Source organism: Budorcas taxicolor, chromosome 1 (genome assembly GCF_023091745.1).
Source record: "Budorcas taxicolor isolate Tak-1 chromosome 1, Takin1.1, whole genome shotgun sequence".
Lineage (NCBI taxonomy): Eukaryota > Metazoa > Chordata > Mammalia > Artiodactyla > Bovidae > Budorcas > Budorcas taxicolor.
In genome coordinates this window covers 183,544,092-183,564,340 of record NC_068910.1, presented here as the reverse complement: position 1 = coordinate 183,564,340, position 20,249 = coordinate 183,544,092, and the positions used below count along the sequence as shown (strand labels likewise).

Sequence of the window (20,249 nt, the reverse complement as noted above, 5' to 3'; positions counted from 1 at the left end):
CAACTGAAATAAGCCTCCTGAGATACAGATCCTCATTAAAATACATGGTATTGTAAAATTCAGTTATATTTAATGAGGCTACTGACATTCCCCAGTCAAGAATGCTAACAATGCTGTTTGGTTGTCATATTCATCTTTTTATCTTCCTGTAAAACTAAGGCAGGGATATCAATTTGGTAAAGTATATTGAGTAAGATAAATCCCTGTCTTATTAAAAGGATTTCTTAGACTAGTGACTGTATTTGAATATTTGGACAACATACATATGTAGAATTATTAGAGCTAACTTTTTTTAAGCTAGTATGTATTGAGTACTAACAACAGAGCATGCACTGTTCTATTTGTTTCACATTAATTAATTTAATCCTCATCTAAATGAATTAGGTGCTATTAATACATTTTGTTGGTAAGTAAGTTAAAAGACAGGAACTTAAATAACTTGCCCAAGTTCACATAGCTAGTAAATGTGATATAAAGGTAGAGCTGTAGATGTCAGCTGGCTTGGCCTAGCTCCACTGATGTCTCTAGAGATAATGGAGAGTGGGCTCCAGGTCTCTGAATTCCAAGTTAACATATCATCCCATAAAGTCATGCTAATTTATATATTCATAAACAGTACAGGTATAGGCATACTCACAGAGTTGAAGCCATGGGGCATTCAAGTTTAGTGTCAGCAAAAACTGTCCCCAAGAGAGGTGCCCCTCAATGTTCCTTGATCTCCAAACTGTCCCTGTGCTAAGTTCCCTGCCTTCTTGTTTATTCTACTAACTTTTTATGGTAATTTAATTGCAATGTAAAATTTTAGCAATATAGACAAACATAAAAGGAAAATACAATTTTAAAGCATCCATAATTACTGTATTCTTCATTCAGAATAAACCACTGTACATATTTTAGTGACTATACATTGATTTTTTCCCATGAATATGCATGTGTGTGTATATATATATATATGTGTGTGTGTGTATATGTGTGGGTGTGTATTTTACTTAATTTGGATGCATGCAAGCATGCAAAGTCACTTCAGTCATGCCCAATTCTTTGCTCAACTCTTTGCAAATCCATGGGCTGTAGCCCACCAGGCTCCTCTGTCCATGGGATTCTCCAGGCAACAATACTGGAGTGGGTTGCCATTTCCTTCTCCAGAGGTTCTTCCCAACCCAGGAATCAAACCCAGGGATCGAACCCAGGTCTCCTGCATTGCAGGCAGATTCTTTACCGTCTGAGCCACTAGGGAAGCCTATACAACAATCCTACAGCATTGTGTATATATATAAATGCTGTAGGATTGTTTTATATATATATATATGTAATATACATTATCCTTCCAAGAGTACCAACTTACCTACTACCTTGTAAAAATTGAATTCTGGTGTCATCTTTTTTCTTTAATCTCTGATGCTTTTATAGGTGAAAAACTGCACCATTTTGCTTTAAATTTCATTTTTATTACTTTGAAGAGTAAACACTTTTTCATGTTTATTGGGCACGGCACTTCTTTCCATGTCCTGTTGCATTTTTACTCCAAACTGAGTCTTTCTTGAAAGATCTATCATCTGACATGAACCTAGCTCTGGCCTCAGCAGCAGTGAGGCTCTGCATTCTGCTTTTGCTCATCTAGCATTTCAACAGCCCACTGCCCTTTCCTTTTGTGTTCCCACTTCCAGCCTCATGCTGATGGTTCACTGATTCTGCCTCACATGGCATACAAAGAGAAGAAAGAGGGGGGGAAAAGCCTACTCCTTCGTCCACTGTATGAGATTTCATTTATGCAAAATTTCAAATTTTAAATACCAGAAACAAATTTAATCATCAGAAGGATATCAAGAGGTTTCTCTCTCTTTTTTAGAGTGTCAAAAATGCGTCAATACAACCCTGAAGGGCATGGAAAACAGCCGGTTACTCACTGAAAATGACTGCCAATTTATTAAGCACTTTACTATGTACCAGGCACAGTATCTGAAGCTTTTATATATACACTCTCTTAATCCTAACAAGAATTTCGAGAATATTATTACTCTATATATTTTAAAAATCCATATCAGAGCATAAATCTGTGCACAAGGCTAACAAGCAGCAAAGCTGGGTTCAGCATAAGTGTCGGGTGTTTAAACCATCCTATTTCTCAGCTGATTCAGCACAGTAATAATGATGCCATTAATTTCTTGGAATCTTCTCCTTTTCATCTGCTTGTGTCTGATGATATAACATTCCAGTGAGTCAACCCCACCCTTTTGAGAAGTTTCACCCAAAACAACTGACTGTAACAAACTTCCAGTCCTCAAAACTATGATCATTTCTAAAATCAAGGTGGAATTTAGTACAGGTGTGACTATGGTTAATGATTTATAGCACTAAATACATTTGAAAACATAAAGCTCCCCTGATTCTTAAAACAATAATCACAGGAACATTTCCCAGTATCACTCACAGACTCTGGAATTTGTCACCTACTTTTGGCTTTTCTACAAAATGTCTTAGGGTAAATGATTCCAAATGTCTGTTATATTATGAGACAAGTTATAGTCCTCCAACTTGGTTCATTCTCAAGATTATTTTGATTATTCTGAGTCCCTTGTGCTTTCCTAAATTTTAGGATCACCCTGTTAATCTCTTCAAAGACAACTTGTTCAGATTTTTATATAGTTATGTTTACTCTGTATATTACTTGGAGATTATTTCTATTTTAACAATATTAAGTCTTCCAACCCATGAACATGGAATGTCATTCCATTTATTTAGGTCTAATTTAATTTCTTTCAACAATATTTTCTGTTTTTAGCATATAATGTTTGCATCCTTTTATTAAATTTATTCCTAAAGTTTAATATTTTTGATCTATGGTAAATGCAGTTTTTTCTTAATTGTATTCTTTGATTGCTCATTGCTGACAAACAGAAATGCAACTGATTTTGTATACTGCTCTTGCATCATGAAGCCTTTCTGAACTTGTTTATTAGCACTAACAGCTTTTTAATTGATTCCTTAAGATTTTCTAAATACAAGACCATGCTATCTGCACATAAAAATTGTTTCATTTCCTTTCTAATCTGGATGCCTTTCATTTCTTTTTCTTGCCTAATTGCCCTAGCTGGAACCTCTCGAAGAATGTTTGATAGATATGTGGAAAGCAAAGAACTTTGCCGTTTTCCTGATCTTAGATGCAAAAACATTATTTTCAACATTAAGTATGATGTTAGTGAGTTTTCACAGATAGATTTCATAGTCTGAAGAAATTATTTTCTATTCTAGTTTGCTGAATGATTTTATCATAAAAAGTGTTAGATTTTGTCAAATCCTTTTTAATTTATTAGGATTATCTTGTGGCTTTTATTCTTTATTCTATTGATATGGTATATTATAACAATTGATTTTTGATAAACTAACGTTGCATTCCAGAGAAGGCAATGGCACCCCACTCCAGTACTCTTGCCTGGAAAACCTCTGGACGGAGTAGCCTGGAAGGCTGCAGTCCATGGGGTCGCTGAGGGTCAGACACGACTGAGCGACTTCACTTTCACTTTTCACTTTCATGCATTGGAGAAGGAAATGGCAACCCACTCCAGTGTTCTTGCCTGGAGAATCCCAGGGACGGGGGAGCCTGGTGGGCTGCCGTCTATGGGGTCGCACAGAGTCGGACACGACTGAAGCGACTTACCAGCAACCTTGCATTCCTCGGATAAATCTCACTTGGACATGGTGTATAATCCTTTTAATATGTTACTAGATCTATTGGAAAAGACTTCGATGCTGGGAGGGATTGGGGGCAGGAGGAGAAGGGGACGACAGAGGATGAGATGGCTGGATGGCATCACTGACTCGATGGAAGCGGGTCTGAGTGAACTCTGGGTGTTGGTGATAGACAGGGAGGCCTGGCGTGCTGCGATTCATGGGGTCACAAAGAGTCGGACACGACTGAGCGACTGAACTGAACTGAACTAGATCTATTTGCTAATATTTTGCTGAGGATTTTTATCTACATTCATCAGGGAGATTTTCTCCTCATGCCTCATTTTGTTTTGGTATAAGGGTGATACTGACCTATAGCGTGAGTTGCAAAGTGATCATCTTCTTCGGAAGGAGCGATAAAGAATTTATATTAATTATTCCTTATATATTTAATCATTTTTTTAAATTTTTACATTTTTTAAAATGTAACTCCAACAACGTACCCCAATAGAAGGAAATGAATGTCCACCCTTTCACTTTGTAACAAGTCTGAAATTACAATCTACGGCAGCGATCTTTAATCAACAATGGTATTATCAAAGTTTGAGCTACATCCAGGGAAGAAAAAGAAGTTCCCTAATTCATCCTTAAAAGTTTCCCAAGTTTTAAAAGAAAAAAGTGGAGTAACCCGGATCTTGGTGTAAATGGCTGGTCCTGCACCCTCGGCTCTCCCTCCTTTCTCCACTCCCTCCCCCGATGCCGGGTTCAGTGCCAGGTACTCGCAGATCTAGTAAGTGACACCGGGGATGGCTGTGGCATCATCCCTCTTCCGTCAGCATCTGGAGAGGAAAGGGGGTTGGGCCGAGAGGGTCTCCCGGGCGGGGCGGAGGAGGAGAGAGTGCAAAACACAGCCTCGCCCCTGGAACCCTCGAAGCAGCAACGCCCCTCGGTATAAATTTGGAGCTGCCTCAGAGAAGACGATTCCAGCGCCAGTCAGTCAAGGGCCTGAGGCGACTGAGCGCCCGGGCAGACGCGCGATTAGCAGCTCTGCCTACCCGAGACGGCGATCCATGAGGAGGAACCCAAGCGAGCCCCGGGAGTGAGGGCGCACCCTGAACCGGCGCCGCCAGCTCGGCCGACGCCGGCGCAGCGTCCCGAGTGAGCGCGGGTGAGTGGCGCGGACTGCCCCGCCAGCTTGGGGGCTGGGGCGGGGGTGTCAGTTTCGTGCCAAGGTGTCAGCTGCGGGCGCGGTGCCGGGAGGCTCTTGGAGACGGTGGCTAGAGCGAGCTAAGGTCCCCCGGCACCCACTGGAAGGTGGAGGACCTTCCCCAAATCAGGTGTGGGAAGAAGTAGTCTGATCTTGTTTGCCGCATGCCCCCGACGTTTCATTCTGATTTGACCAAACTCTGCGGATCACAAGTGAGGCATCTGCAGAGATGGGATGCAACCAAGGAAACTTTCTTCCCGAGGCTTTTTAGCTAACTCGTGTCTTTAAACTGTGATCTGTGTATATTACTCCTCGAGGCGGAAGTACCTTTAAAAGTTGTGCCAGTTTAAAGGAGTACTTGATCGTCCCCACACTCTGCCAGGCACCTGCAAGGTTCACCTCCCCACCTCCCCTCTTCAAATGATAACGCTGGGTCCTTGGCCCGGGATGCTGAGTCCGCATCGAATTAACTGGGGAGAAGGAAAACGGAGCTTTTCTGAACACGCCAATCCCCGCAGCCCTGGCCAGAACATGTTTGTCACTGAGGGGGATTTTAGGAGAAATTCTTCTGCTTCCAAGACCGAGCAGAACCTCTTGCTGACGCCTTCCCTTCATACACCCCTCTACCTAGCACCCCATTCTCCAGTTCTCTTAAATGTCCAGCCTGATCTATCGACAATGCCAGATGCTTTGTCTCCAGAAGAGTCTCCTTCCCTGAGCTATTGAGCACATGGCGGGCCTCTTTACCTGATCTTTCTTTGCTGTTGGCTTAATTAAGAATCAAACACCCACGAGTGGCCCTCTGGAGCCCTGTCTTCTTGGTGAAAGTTTGGGTGCTCACTTTCCCTTGGGATCACATTTTCCACCTGGCTACTTCTAGTGTCATTCCTAGATGAGAGTAACAATGAGGCAGGGAGGAAATCTGGCACCCCACCGCTCTGTTTTATAACTTTTTTGAACAACCTCTATCTCCTCTTCAAGTTGCTGTCATCCCCAACATGATTCTCTTGGAAGTTATACCGCCCTGGGTCTCCAAGGTTTATTCTCCTTAGCATAAGCTGTAACACCTTTATACGTCTTCTTTAAAGGAAACTGCCTGTTTCCCTTGTTGCCTGCTAGTGTTTCCCTAGCTCTCAAGGCCCCACCACATGGATAATCTCTCTGGAGACTGATGGATTCCAACACCCATCTGGAAGACAGTGCAGGGGCAAGGAAGCACAGAGAGCTGGGAATGCAGACTTCCACATAACTGGCCATGTGCTGTTAGAGTTACTTCACAACTCAAACCTCAGGTCCCTCTAGTGATAAAATTCCTTGATTCCTTTTCTTTCCTAGTTATTGCTTTAAAAAATAAAGTCTAAAACAATTACCCTTTTAGCCCATGTTTGTGCTCCTCAAAACTGTCTAAATAGCTCTCCTGGTAAATTATCTGCTCTGGAAAATCATTAGGTCCAAGTGTCCATCCCCTAGATTACAGTTGGAAGTTTCTACAGCCTGGCTGAAGGATCAGGGAGTGGCCCCAAGTTGCTGGATCTCAACACTTTGCTAAAGTTTTCATGATTAGTAGTATCTAGCCCGTTATCTACTCTATTGCAGCTCCCTTTTTTTTCTTCCTAATTTCCTTGTTTTTTGTGTCCATCATGAGGCCTCGATTTCTAGCTCAATTCTTCTTTGATCTTAAACTGAATCAACTGTCCCATCATCCAACCCAAAAGAAAGCTGGTTTTCTTCCACTGAAGCCAAAGGGAGACAAGTTTTATAAAGTGTCTCCCAGTCACTCTTGCTTTGGCAATGCTCTGCATCCCAGGAGCTCTGAGCACAAATCTCTGCTATCCCCCTCTTACTCTGCTTTAGTGCTCAAACTGTGACTTTGTGAATTGTTCAGGTTTCTTCTTTGTTTTTTCTTTTCCTACTTTTAGTAAGAGTTGTGTGTGTGTGCTGGTATATAATTTGGGGTTATTCTGCTGCTGCTGCTGCTGCTTCTTATTACTGTTGTTGTTGTTGTTACTATGACTAATTCTTGTCCTGCGCTAGATGAAAAATAATGAAAGAAAATTTGCTGCTTACCCAAAGCCCAGGTAAAATACTTGAGAGCTTCTCAGATAGCTCAAATAGTAAAGAATCTGCCTGCTATGCAGGGGACCTAGGTTCCATCCCTGGGTCAGGAAGATCCCCTGGAGAAGAGCATGGCAACCCACTCCAGTATTCTTGCATAGAGAATTCCATGGACAGAGGACCCTGGCAGGCTACATATGGTCCATGGGGTCTCAAAGAGTTGGACACGACTGCGTTACACATTCACACATTCGAAAAGGAGTTTGAAACTCAGTTAAAATGCATGATTCACGTCTCTTATAGTTTTATCTGTGCTTTCACGGTGTCCTTTTAATGCAGCTGACAGTTGCTGTGTTTTGTTTTCAAATTTGATACAGGGACCAAGATCCAGACCCATCACACTTAGATGTTTTGGCTGCCTGATGCAGGCTCCCGGTCTTTTGCCCCAAGTTCACTAGTTTACTTAGTCCTCTTCCTGCTCAGTCATGACTGAGCAATGCCAGAGCCTCTGAGAGCAGTCTGAAAAATTAAAAATTTTAGTTAGAAGTTTGAAGTACATCCAGGTGTTATAAAAAATTAAAAGCTGTTTTGAAGACAGACTGTGGCAATAAAAAAATACAGAGCCAGAGCAACAAAATGTCCAAGTATAAAAAATGTAACCAAACACTTACCCCTGTTATCTAGAAAATGGGAAAAACCAGCTTCTTAACCCATCACTACTGGAAAGTACTATTATTTTCTTCAAAATGATTATAAATTTTCTCTTTCAAAATTGTCTGAAGTCATTGGATAACACGGTTTGTTTCTTTTCTCATTAGTGTCTATTAAAACAGTACATTAAAGCTTCCACAGCAAAAGTAAATTTTGTTCCATTTCCCACTTAAATTTAGGTATCATTTTACATTTTTTATTTGTAATCACAATAGGAATTTCAGCTATGAAAAATCAGCTTTTCAATGGCTTAATATACAAAGCCATCTTAAATCTAGAAGTATCTCTATGGATTTAAGGTAATAGGCAAATGATTTGGCAAATTACTACTATTATCCTATTAAAGCTCTAAAATACATCTAAAATACATCACAGCAAAAAAAAAAAATCTACAGAGTTATAAATTTGCCAGATGCTTTGTTTGCTGGTTATTTTAATGACAAACTTGACAATTAGAAAACAAAATATATGTTTAGAACAATCATAACATGACAAGTGAATCTTAGCTGTGGTTGTATTAACATTAAAAGTTTTCTGATTTTGATCCTTTCTCTTCATAGCAGATGATCACTGTGGGAGAAAATTTCCTTGACTATGAAAACCAAAATTTCTTTCAAAATATTTTACTAACAAAGACTATATATATATACACTAGAAGTAAGTGTCTAGAATCTTCCAGTTATCATTTGATTTTCCTTCCTATAGGCAAGAATATTTTAAATTGTGTTGCCCATTTACTTTTCTAACACAAATTGGAAAAATGGGTAAGAAATAGGTATGCTTTATTTTTCATAGTCTAAGTACCAATTCTACATGCCCTTAATATTTAAAATCATAGCATTAATAACCATTCAGTTTGGGTCAAGTTTTATGGGATTTCTTATTCTCTTCATATAATCAAAGCTGCTTTGTTCTTCATCAGATGATGTTAAAATCTCATTTAGATCAATGAATTAAAGTACTTTGGCTACATAGTTAACTTCAGAGTAAGAATACTGACATATATACATTTGGTTCTGTACTTTTTTAATAGAATAATTGTAACAATATACTGTAATAAAAGTTATATGGATATAATTCTGTACTTTTAAAGAGAGTTAATGATTGCTAATTTCCTCTATAAGTTTTCTTTAGTTATTTCTTATTTTAGTCAAAGCTCCTCTTATCTGCCTTGGAAAAGGAAGAATTATACGTATGAAATATATCAACAATAGTAGAAGATACTTACTGAGGGAATGCAATGGATCTGAGAGGCCTTAGGTCCTGAGGACACACTGAAGTATAAAAATGGTCTCTGTCCTAGAGAGATGTTGGTCAAGCTAAGTACATATTAGATATAGGTCTCGCCAGTCATCTCAATGCCACTGGGGTAGGAAGCCATTTAAAAACAACCCTCTCTTCCTTCTACCTTTCAGACTGGGTGGAATATCTAATGTGGTTTCATGTTTGATTCTGGCCCCTTCCATAATAACCACAGCTTTCCTTTCCCCATGGGGTTTTAACTCCTTTGATAGTATGCACCACACCCAACCGCCTTGTATTCTGTTATTTAAGTCACTTTCTTGCCTATTTGTCTGATTTTGGCTTAATTTGTGGAAAACATTAAATATATTTTCAGATCCTTATATTGAGGAAATGTTAGAAACCTTTCCTATTACAATAAAGTGACTTAAAAGTGTTGCTTTAGTCTTACTAATGGAATAACTAAGCATTAATACAATTGCTTTAAATCTAAAGCTTTAAAAGTCTAAGGCAAGGAAGCTCCAATTAAAATAAATAAATTTTAAAAAATAAGGCAAGAGAAAGGTAAAGAATAAGAAAAAGAGCTATGAAAAGAATAAAAGGTTGAAATATCAAAGCAGTGGTTCTTCAGGCATCACAGAGCAGGTAAGGCAAGCATATGAAAATCACCTGGGAAGCGTTTTAAATCTGTACGTATTGTCTGCACTTCCCGTTTCTTCTTTCCCCATTTCTTCCCTATTGAGAACCGCCACATTTACCTCAGGTGTCAAGGTCCCCAGACTAGCATCACGAGTATCGCTTGGGAGCTTATTAGAAATTCAGACTCTCAGACCCCACCTGGACCGACTGAATCAGAATCTGCATTTTAGCAAGATCTTCACATGATTCGAAAGGACTTTAAAGCTAGAAAAGCACAAGTGACAGTACCTCCGGCTTGCTCAAATGATTACCTAGAGGCTACTTTCTTGACTTTTTAATAAAATAACATTTTTAACAAAACTAACATTTATTGGGTGAACTCCGGGAGTTGGTGATGGACAGGGAGGCCTGGCGTGCTGCAACTCGTGGGCTCGCAAAGAGTCGGACACGACTGAGAGACAGCAACTGAACTGACTGGCTGAATGCGCCAAACAATGTTCAGCCTTTCAACACTGTGTTTTATTTAATCCTCACGACATCCCTCTATAATAGTCACTGCCTCATCCCCATTTTATAGATTGGGATACTGAGTAATAATGTGATAAGTAGCATACCCAATTTTGGTAACTGTTAGAGTCAAGATTTGAACACAATTGTGACTCTGTGCTCTTTGTTGCTACCCACACTGTCTGCTCTACATTAGGCTGCCTGCTTTTTAAGACCAGTTAATTATTGGAGCAATTAATTATTGGATAATTATTAGAAAGTTATAATTGGAAATCAAGTTCTGTTTTCCTCATAGAAAAAAAGCAAGATCTATAACATTTTCCTATCATCTTACCTTTAACTTCAATAATGAGAAATTCTAGGAATTCCTTCTTTAGTTGGGAAACAAGTAAGAAAACGATGATAGTTCATAACTTAAAACTTAAAATTTGATATCTCTAGTTTCCCAAAACTTACCTGAAATTTATCTTTTTTTGCCTTTCTGTTCTGATGAACTTTTTAAAAAAGTTCCTGAGTTGAACAACCCATATCCTACATATATAAAGTGTTTATCTTTCCAACTCAAATTATACATCACTCTTTCACCTTTTAATATAAATACATATTTATCTATAAGCATAGTTTTAATATAAACACATTTATCTATAAGCACAGTTTCTAAAACTTTAGTTGAATATAATACTAATCAGTCAGTCTGCAAACAAGGGTACCTTATTTTAAGCCAGTGACTTCTCAAATGATGAGTCTCTGAAACATTTTTCCCAGTGCATATAGACTCTCTGAGAGCTGTCAGTTGGACTGGGTCAAATGTCTGTTGTTTTGACAGAGGCTCATTGATGTGGGTCAAAAGACCGAGGTGAGTCTGGGCTCCCTGTGATCATGTTTGAGAGGAGAGGCATGTCAACAGAACTAAGCAGCCACGATTTTCTCCGTGATAAAGGGACATCCTTGGGAGACAGAATGTTACCAGCTGCTTAGATCTAGAACTTTCGGCAGCACTAATAGTACAGTGTCTAACTTGTAAGTTATAGATGAGGGCAAAAATCATCCCAGGGATGCCATAAAGCCAAGTGGTGAATGCTCAAAAGGGAACTTGTGCCCAGGAGACATCCTGCAAACTAGCAGGCAGAGTTTCTTAGTGCTGATCAATGATAAAGTACTAGTGATTCTCTTGTGACTCTTAACAGTCCTGCTCATCTCACTAACCCCAAATAGTTGTGCCTGTGGCTGAATTTAATCAACACTAGTTTTTTTTTTTTTTCCTAAATAAACTGAAGAAAAAAAAAAAGAAAGAAAAACCTTACAGCATTTCTTCTAAACTTCATCCATTTACAATTTCATCATCATATATGCTTTTCTTCACTTTTGGACCCAAACTCTTCTTGTTATGCAATTCAGATGCATTTTACATGCTTGTAAATAACATGGTATGCTGCTAGAACAAGAACGTTCCATTAACCCAGGTTTAATCATCGAATTCTCCTTTCATTCAAATGATGTCATCTCACATAAAATGCTTTGTACCATGATGTCTTCCAGCACTTAACCTTCACACAGTTAATTGCTGCCACTTTATCAGGAATGGAAAATAATCTGATGTGATTCCTATGTAATAATTTCCTGACTGTGTTCTAGCGTTTGATATACTGGGTTAACAGAGTGGATTTTTGCGAGAAATATAAATCTATTCTTTTAAATTCCCATTACATTAAGCCATATGATGGAATATTATACAGTCATTGTGTATTTTATATGTATATATTTTTAAATATCTAGTGACAAGGAAAGATAATTAAAAGTGAATACAGCAATGTATAAAACATAAATCCAATGAGAGAGAGAGAGAGAGAGAGTGTGTGTGTGTGTGTGTGTGTGTGTGCGTGTGTCTTTGATAGATTTTTGTCAAGGTGCCATAAATGTCTTATTTGGGTCATTGGTGTTCTAATAAAAACATTTCAGTTACACTAGCACTGATTTGAGAGCAAAATCACTTAGAGATTTTTTAAATGCCTGCATATTTGCACGAACAGATAAGAAACACTAGGCAAAATATATAACAAATCTTTAAAGCTTTTGAGGATTATTAAGATCAAGGCTAAGATCAAACGTGACTTTTCTTTCCTCTTTTTTGGCATGTGCTTTCAGACTTTCCTATCATGAGCCTCCATTCGTACTTTTTGTTTATCTTGGAATTTCTTTTCCTTTCCTTCTAACTCACTCTAGATTTCAGATCATAAACAACCACCATTAACCCTCTGAGAATGATCCTGGCAAGTCAACCTGTCTCTATTTTTTTCCCTAAGGTATACTAGAGCCCTATAAGAGTTCACAGATTTTACACCAGAGTGGCATGTTATACGAAAAAATATCTCATGGGAAAATTTTTGCTATGACAAAAAAACCACCAAAAAATAAGTTAAAAATATATTCTTCTAATGCCAAAATGCTCCTGTACCACAATGTGATAGTAAAACTTGAAAACTCGTATACGTTGTTGCTAGGAAAAAAAAAAAAAAAACACCTTTACACAATCTTCTTGAGTAATTCATTAACTTGAAACAATTTCTTACTTTAAAAAATCCCCAAACCATAATGAAAAATATTGATGAATTTGGCTAAATAAAAATTTTAAAATGGTTGTGTAGTAAAAAGCACCAGAAACAAACACAAAAGAGGAAAGCTATTTGCCACACATTACATGTAAAATGCCAATTTTCGACATGAGCTTTTTAAAATGAGAAACAATGAACCCAATGGAAAAATGAGTGAAGGCCATAACTAGGCAAACTAGTAGAAAAATAACTGCAAAAATAAGAAAACAAAAAGAAGCTCAACCTCATTCATAACCAAAAAAAAGGTAAACCAAAACAAATATATATTTTTCACTTATCAGACTGAGAAAAAATGCAAAATTTTATACAAGTCAGATTTTTTGCTAATCTTAAATCCATATAGCCATTATAGAGGACATTTTGTAAGTATCTTCCAAAAACCTAGAGTGTATAAACAATTTATATTGACAATTATGTTTGGAATTTATTCTACCAGTATAATCATATAAGGACAAAAATGCATATATATAAATATGATCATTGAGACTTTTTTACATCCAAAAAAAGGGAAATAGAAGGGAAAAAAAAACCTTAAGGCCCATGATGTGTGCTGAGTCACTTAGTCTGACTCTGTAACCCCATGGACTGTAGCCCACCAGGCTCCTCTGTCCGTGGGATTTCCCAGGCAAGAATATTGGAATGGGTTGTCATTTCCTCCTCCAGGTGACCTTCTCCACCCAGAGCTTGAACCTGCGTCTCCTGAGTCTTCTGCATTGGCAGGCAAATTCTTTACCTCTGAGCCACCTGGAAAGCCCGCAAGGCCCACTAGGGGCTGATTATATCAATTATCATATTTCAGAGCAATGAATAAAATACTAAATAGCTATCAAAATGAGTGAGATAGATTTGTGTATCTGATGTAGAAAGTTCTACAAGCCATATTACTGTTTTTTTTTTTTAAAGGAAAGCGAAGTACAGAACATATAATGCATAAAATGAGAAGCCATGGATATACACATTTATATGCATGGGTCCACTTTTTTTTAAGTTCTAAAGGGTACATAAAAAACTATTACTAGTAAATATCTCTGGGAAGTAGATCTGGAGAGACAATCAGAGAATTAAGAGATGTGTACTTTTACTTTATACATTTCCATAACTAGGCACTTGTACCACATATATATATTACTTCTATGAAAAATTAAAACAGAAAAAACTTTTAAGGAGATTTCTTTTCAAAATTATGGCACAATAACACTTTGTAGAGTACATCATGAGAAACACTGGGCTGGAGGAAGCACAAGCTGGAGTCAAGATTGCCGGGAGAAATATCAATGACCTCAGATATGCAGATGACACCACCCTTATGGCAGAAAGTGAAGAAGAGCTAAAGAGCCTCTTGATGAAAGTGAAAGAGGAGAGTGAAAAAGTTGGCTTAAAGCTCAACATTCAGAAAACTAACATCATGGCATCCAGTCCCATCACTTCATGGCAAATAGATGGGGAAACAGTGGAAACAATGGCTGACTTTATATTTTGGGGCTCCAAAATCACTGCAGATGGTGACTGCAGCCATGAAATTAAAAGACGCTTACTCCTTGGAAGAAAAGTTATGACCAACCTAGACAGCATATTAAAAAGCAGAGACATTACTTTGCCAACAAAGGTCCATCCAGTCAAGGCTATGGTTTTTCCAGTGGTCACATATGGATGTGAGAGATGGACTGTAAAGAAAGCTGAGCACCGAAGAACTGATGCTTTTGAACTGTGGTGTTGGAGAACACTCTTGAGAGTCCCTTGGACTGCAAGGAGATCCAACCAGTCCTTCCTAAAGGAGATCAGTCCTAGGTGTTCATTGGAAGGACTGATGTTGAACTTGAAACTCCAATCCTTTGGCCACGTGATGTGAAGAGCTGACTCATTTGAAAAGACCCTGATGCTGGGAAAGACTGAGGGCAGGAGGAGAAGGGGACAATAGAGGATGAGATGGTTGGAAGGCATCACCGACTCAATGGGCATGGGTTTGGGTGGACTCCGGGAGTTGGTGATGGACGGGGAGGCCTGGTGTGCTGCAGTTCATGGGGTCGCAAAGCGCTGGACACGACTGAGTGACTGAACTTGAACTGAAGCTTTGTATGAAAAGAATTATGTATCACACTACCTACCATGTGTAAAACGGAATCACACTACCATGCTATAAAGCATAGGGAGCCCATCTCATTGCTCAGTGGTGACCTGGATGGGTCGGATGGAGGCAGGGGTGGTGAGCAGGAGGTCCAAGAGTGAGGGGGATATATGTATACATATAAATTACTCACTCCATTGTACAGCAGAAACTAACACAATGTTGTATAGCAGTTATACTCTAATAATCATATATCAAAGTTTGTTAATTTACAAGTAAAAATCTAATTTATAAGGATGTTTCTTATATTTAGTAGTTATATCTACAGAAATGCCTTAGAAATTGCATTATTGTTGACCCAAAAACTCTTCTTCACTTTCTCTAGCATTCATCTACAAGGGTATGAGGGAAAATGTTGACTATAATCAGGAAGAGGACGAGGTCCCTTGACAGACGGTCACCCAGTAGAGCCTAAGTCTGTATAAGGAAAAATATGTTCTTGATGTTGACAGATGGCTTCATTCCATTCAAAAACATTCTTAAGATGTAGTGTTAATGCTTATTTTATAAATTAGAAAATAAAAACCTGACCTTTTTCAGTGAATCACTTAATGTTTTTGTTTTTTTTTTCCTTACAGATTGATGTATGATAAGCTGATCTAAAATGACAGGTTTTATCTGACTAAGTCATTGAAGCCATTCCAGAAGGTCTGCATCCAGGTAACTGGCTTACACCTATAACATTGTATCTGTTAGTAATTTTCTCTAATGTGTCAACCGTGAAGGTAACACAAAAAGCCACACACACTATTGTCAGGTGACAGAAACAGAAGCTGTAGAAAAGAATGACATTCTGAGCCCATTCCTTCCAATATATAAAGAACATACATAATATGAATTTATTTTTTTTAAGATTTTTTTTGATGTGGACCATTTTTAAAGTCTTTATTGAAGTTGTTACAAGATTGCTTCCATTTCATCGTTTGGCCTTTTGGCCCCAAAGCATTTGGGATCTCTGCGCCCCAGCTAGGGACTGAGCCTATATCCTCTGCAATGGAAGGTGAAATCTTACACTGGACCACCAGTGAAGTCCCCCTAACATGATTTTAAGTGTAAACAATGTCAGAATTACCAAGATATTGATGTATTGATGATACACCATGTGAGAGATTTGCAACCCTTTGGCAGGGATCTCCTCATGGTCATAGGTGACTGTTCTGAGCAGTGTTTTCTACACGATGTAGGGCTTTAGGAGGGACAGGAGGGAAACGATCACGCTCTCTCATCAGCCACCAAATGGGCAACTGGTGCTCTGTGATCCCGAGATCTCACTTCTTGAGGCATATGTCTAAAGACTATAAACCCTGAAGCCACCTATTCACGTTCAGAAAACCCGAATGTCTCAGGGTTTCCTTCTTAGAAAAGTCTCCCTTACTCCAATAAGGTATAGAAAAAAGGTCTCGGAAACTGGGTACAGAGGTAGCCTTTAATGCCACAGCAGTTTAACCCCTGGTAGACCTAAGCCCTATGGAGTCACACAGCGGGGCATTCCACTCAGAACCTCACAGAGCAACTAGGGGGGTGCTCTGTCTGTTCAACTCCTATCACACTGACTGTATGATATTTTTCATAAAAAGACTCCTTGATTTACCCAGCTAGCAGGATTTTTTTCTCCTAACATAAACTCAGCTCCAAGAACAAACCCTCAGCTTCCCAAATTAACAGGAGAGACATTCTCTAGTTCCTCTAAGGAAAGTGAAAAGAGTAGCTTGTCCCTTTCTGAATGTGTCACGGCTGGATTTTATTAAAGTAGAAGGTAGATAAGATAGGTGGTCGGTGGGCAGACATATGTTAGAGGTAACTAGTCTTTTTGATTGACAAGTAGGAAACACTTGCTGGAAGGCAGTCCACAGTGGTGTTAGAAAACTATTTAGGACTACTTTAATCTTGGAAGACAAAAATAGTAACGTTCTTCAGAGTTCTGCCACTGGAAATCTTTAGGGGTTTTTTTGTGTGTGAGATGTAGTTGAAATTTTGGAAGCTGGGCTATGCACATTTTCAGCAAAAATCCAGCTCTGGGAAAATATATTAAAATATATGTCCAAGTTAGGAAGACACCAAAACTAGAAGCTTTCTTTTACATCCTAAGAGTACTGAACAGAAGGAGCTCTTTACATATTCACCCCCTCAGGCTTAAAGTAGAAGAATAAGGATAGTAATACAGGGACGTTCCTCCTGGAAATGGTCCTTAGATCAGCCTCTGTTCCTGTATTTTGGAAGCCCCTAAGTTTCTGATTAACATTCATACATTTGTAGTAAAACTTTCCAAATAACTATGACATTTTGCTTACAAATAAGAAAACACTGAACAAAAACATCTTATACAATGTTAAACTTTTTCAGACCTTTAAGTTTCAGATGAATGAGCAAAAACATGCTTAATTCTAAGAAGTTATTTTCCGCTGAAGAACTAACATCATACAATTCTTCCACTAACTAGCAACTTTGCCTTTGGAAGAATCTTCAACCCCCGTCCCAACCCATGGTCATTATATTGAAATACAAAAAGTGTTTTCCAAGGGCCTTCTGAACTTTGTATTGTCACTTTAAAACTTTCATCAACTTACAACTACAGAACTTTGATCTTTTATCGATTTAAACCAGTAATGTGTAAACAGCATTTCAGAGCTTGTTTTATATTGTAGAAACAAAAATACTTAGGCTGAAACCTACTTATGATAAATGGGAAAACATGGTTAATAGATATAAAAGAATAAAAATATTCAGGAGCTTAAAATCTGTGGTAATTATCTGCCCCATGTAGCTGTTTACATTAATTATAAATGCAATTAAAAACTGAGTTCCTCCATGATACTAGCCACATTTCAAGTTCTCAATGGACACATGTCGTTTGGGGCTACTGTACTGAATAGCACAGATATAGAACATTTCTATCATTATGGAAAGTTCTGCTTGACAGTGCTATTATAAAGAAATTATTAATAATGCAGTAGACTTCCCTGGCTACTTGGTAAGAAAGGTTTGGGCTCTTTTATATGTCTTTTGAAATTTAAAAATATTTTTTAAATGCTAATTTTCTTAGCTGTAGGTTATCTGGTATATGGCTCTCACAAGCCCCTTTCCTCTTTCCTATTTAATTGCATATTAAGATATGTGGAATTAACTGTTTTACTTAAATATTTATTTAAATATTTTATGTATTCTTATAAAATTTTTAGAGATTTTTGTTTTTAGAGGTTTTTGTTTCCTTAAAAATTGTGAAAAATTGTACACATAGTTATGTTGACCTAATATATGGCTGTTGGCTTTTTTACTGAATCACTGACGTCTCCAAATAAGCAAAACTAGAAAAGATGTAGGGTCATTTTTAAAGGCCAGTATTTTTTCTTTGTTCTTTATATTCTGTAAGATTTTATTTTTCCTACAATGATAGATGGGTCTCAATCATACCGATTTTACTAAAGCTTTATTTTTTTAAGCAACTGAAGAACCAAACAAAATAACTATTAGATCATTTATTTCTATTTCATTTATGGAAATGTGTATTATATTAATAGTCTCTGGATTTCCAACTTATTGTATAAAAAAGAATAATAGCTTGTTTATAATTTTAATTAATATAATCACCCCCTTTTATAGTGTATACTTAAACTTCTTATTCACCATTGTTCCTCTACTGTGATCCCATCACTTAATATCAGTTTCAATTATTTTCCAGTCACTTATATCTAGTAGTTCAATTAAATTTGGTTCCTGGACTAATGGTTATATGTTACATAAGGCAAGAAATTAAAAGCAAATTTATCTTTGAGTCATTGAAGCATCAAGGATTTGAAATAGCTATATAACTAGCTATGAAAAAGACACAACTACCCAGTCAATATTCCTTTACACATTTAATAGTATCATGTTTCAGTGAAAGCATAAATAATAGAGGTGTAGGCCCAGTTTTGAATTGTTAAATATGAATCCAAATCTTACCAATGAAAAAAAGGCAGAGTAAATGTTAGCTGTCTATGGAGTTCTTTTTTTTAATAAACCAAAAAATAGCTTTTCTTTATAGAATAACAGGTTTACTATAAATAACCTATTATCCATATAGTTTATTCACAGTAATATTCATCCTAGGTTTAAATAATATAGCTAGATATGCACAGCATACAACTATATAGGAGATTCTAATTTAAACTGGTTCTATTAATATTTTTGATAATTAAAAGAGCTCAGAGAATTGGCCTCTTAATTTCATGGTCTGGTTTTGCTGGCAGGAAGCACTTTTCACCAGTACTAGAAGTGCTGTCATCCTCTCCCTTCAGCTAGCTAGTCATTCGTTTTAAGACTCTGAAAACGACTTAATTCAGGGAATATCTAAAATATCTCAGAAATGTAATAGTACAGTACAAACTTGGCAGATAATAACCAGTTATCTAGAATTAGGTCTTTGGCACCTTTCCAGATTTGAAACGAAAGATTGGACTCTCCCAGGGCGTCCCTGGGACAAGAGGAACAATGTCACATCGCAAGTCCAAAGTCCCATCGGAAGCAGCCTTCCTTCTCCTTTTACCCAGGCAAAGCCAAAATACTTCTGCACACAGCACTGGCCACCATAAAAAGCAAACAAAGCCACTGTAGATAAAACCAGACAGTGGAAAAAGGCTATCTTTTGACCTAGTGTCTGAACCTTGACTCCTCAATGATGCTTCAGGCCAAGGGGAAAGAACAGGATGGGCATTTAGCTGCCTCATGGTCTGTCCAGTGCAGTCAGTATACAGAGCAAGAGGATAAAACAACTCAGTGTCTTACTTAATGCAAAGAAGGAAATCCTTTGGCACCTGCTTTGGCGGTGTAAAAGCAATGTAAATTCAAGTCATTGATGAGAACAGCTTCTTACGTGATACAGAAGGTTATTCTGTAACAGTAATGGCCCAGCCATGGTTTATTCAACTCTAAACCATTAATGCAAAGAAGGCAATGGCAACCCACTCCAGTACTCTTGCCTGGAAAATTCCATGGACAGAGGAGCCTGGTAGGCTGCGTCCCTGGGGTCGCAAAGAGTCGTACATGACTGAGCGACTTCACTTTCATTTTTCACTTCCATGCATTGGAGAAGGAAATGGCAACCCATTCCAATGTTCTTGTCTGGAGAATCCCAGGGACAGCGGAGCCTGGTGGGCTGCCGTCTATGGGGTCGCACAGAGTCGGACACGACTGAAGTGACTTAGCAGCAAACCATTAATGAACGCTCATCTTCATTTTATGTAGAACATATTTATCTACATATAACTGAACAAATAGGGAATGTTGAAAATGACCCTGTGAAAAGTACTGACCCACAATGCATCTGCTTGGTTTGGGGCAATTGAAATAGTATAGGCTCCCTCTGGATTTATGCTAGAATTTTGATTTAATTAGATTGGTGAATTAGACACATGGCATCTGAATTAAAGAGTGAGAAATACAATATGAACCAGTTCAGTGAAGAGAAATTTATGCTATGAATAAAATAATACATGTCAAACAA

At 38.0% G+C, this 20,249-nt stretch overlaps 1 protein-coding gene across 1 annotated transcript in view; it reads left to right on the top strand.

Annotated features, from left to right (window-relative positions):
* The first annotated feature begins 4,678 nt into the window (after window positions 1-4,678).
* AGTR1 (angiotensin II receptor type 1) overlaps window positions 4,679-20,249 on the top strand; it is a 52,404-nt gene continuing 36,833 nt past the window's right edge. The window contains exons 1-2 of the mRNA XM_052641178.1: window positions 4,679-4,837; window positions 15,346-15,427. The gene's annotated coding sequence lies outside the window, so the exon portion shown is untranslated. The remainder of the gene's footprint in view (window positions 4,838-15,345; window positions 15,428-20,249) is intronic.